Consider the following 1,614-nt stretch of genomic DNA (forward strand, 5'->3'; position numbering starts at 1 on the left):
AAAAAAAACATGAAAAAGTCATAGTATAGTAAGTCATAAAAAGTCATGAAAAGTCATATTAAGGTTTGAAAAGTCATAGCATAGTAAGGCAAGTCAGAAAAAGTCATAGTATAGTGAGGCATTAAAAGTCAGTATAGTAAGGTATAAAAAGTCATAGTATAGTAAGGCATAAAAAGTCATGAAAAAGTCATAGTATAGTGAGGCATAAAAAGTCATGAAAAGTCATATTAAGGTTTGAAAAGTCATAGCATAGTAAGGCAAGTCAGAAAAAGTCATAGTATAGTGAGGCATTAAAAGTCAGTATAGTAAGGTATAAAAAGTCATAGTATAGTAAGGCATAAAAAGTCATAGTATCGTGAGGCAGAAAAAGTCATGAAAAAGTCACAGTATAGTAAGTCATAGAAAGTCATGAAAAAGTCAAGGTATAAAAAGTCATAGTATCGTGAGGCAGAAAAAGTCACAGTATAGTAAGTCAGAAAGTCATGAAAAAGTCAAGGTATAAAAAGTCATGAAAAAGTCATAGTATAGTAAGTCATGAAAAGTCATAGTATAGTAAGGCATAAAAAGTCATGAAAAAGTCATAGTATAGTGAGGCATAAAAAGTCATGAAAAGTCATATTAAGGTTTGAAAAGTCAGCATAGTCAGGTAAGTCATAAAAAGTCATAGTATAGTGAGGCATAAAAAGTCATGAAAAAGTCATAGTATAGTAAGGCATAAAGAGTCATGAAAAAGTCATAGTATAGTAAGGCATAAAAAGTCATGAAAAAGTCAGTATAGTAAGGTATAAAAAAGTCATAGTATAGTAAGGTATAAAAAGTCATGAAAAAGTCATAGTATAGTAATGTATAAAAAGTCATTAAAAGTCATAGTATAGTAAGGCATAAAAAATCATAGTAAAGTAAGTCAAAAAGTCATGAAAAGCCATAGTATAGTGAGACAGTCATAGTATAGTAAGGTATAAAAAAGTCATAGTATAGTAAGGTATAAAAAAGTCATAGTATAGTAAGGTATAAAAAAGTCATAGTATAGTAAGGTATAAAAAAGTCATAGTATAGTAAGGTATAAAAAAGTCATAGTATAGTAAGGCATAAAAAGTCATGAAAAGTCATATTAAGGTTTGAAAAGTCATAGCATAGTCAGGTAAGTCATAAAAAGTCATGAAAAAGTCATAGTGAGGCATAAAAAGTCATGAAAAAGTCATATTATAGTAAGGCATAAAAAGTCATGAAAAAGTCATAGTATAGTGAGGCATGAAAAGTCATAAAAAAGTCATTGTATAGTAAGGCATAAAAAGTCATGAAAAAGTCAGTATAGTGAGGTATAAAAAAGTCATAGTATAGTAAGGCATAAAAAATCATAGTAAAGTAAGTCAAAAAGTCATGAAAAGTCATAGTATAGTGAGACAGTCATAGTATAGTAAGGTATAAAAAGTCATGAAAAAGTCATAGTATAGTAAGGCATAAAAAGTCATGAAAAGTCATATTAAGGTTTGAAAAGTCATAGCATAGTAAGGTAAGTCATAAAAAGTCATGAAAAAGTCATAGTATAGTGAGGCATAAAAAGTCATAGTATAGTAAGGCATAAAAAGTCATGAAAAAGTCAGTATAGTAAGG

At 28.6% G+C, this 1,614-nt stretch overlaps 1 protein-coding gene across 4 annotated transcripts in view; it reads right to left on the bottom strand.

The window, feature by feature from the left end:
• LOC111225476 (dynactin subunit 1-like) overlaps positions 1-1,614 on the bottom strand; it is a 47,906-nt gene that overhangs the window by 6,335 nt on the left and 39,957 nt on the right. The gene's annotated exons all lie outside the window — the stretch shown is intronic.

The sequence above is a fragment of the Seriola dumerili genome, unplaced genomic scaffold (assembly GCF_002260705.1).
Source record: "Seriola dumerili isolate Sdu_G_001 unplaced genomic scaffold, Sdu_1.0 BDQW01000149.1, whole genome shotgun sequence".
Classification (NCBI taxonomy): Eukaryota; Metazoa; Chordata; class Actinopteri; order Carangiformes; family Carangidae; genus Seriola; species Seriola dumerili.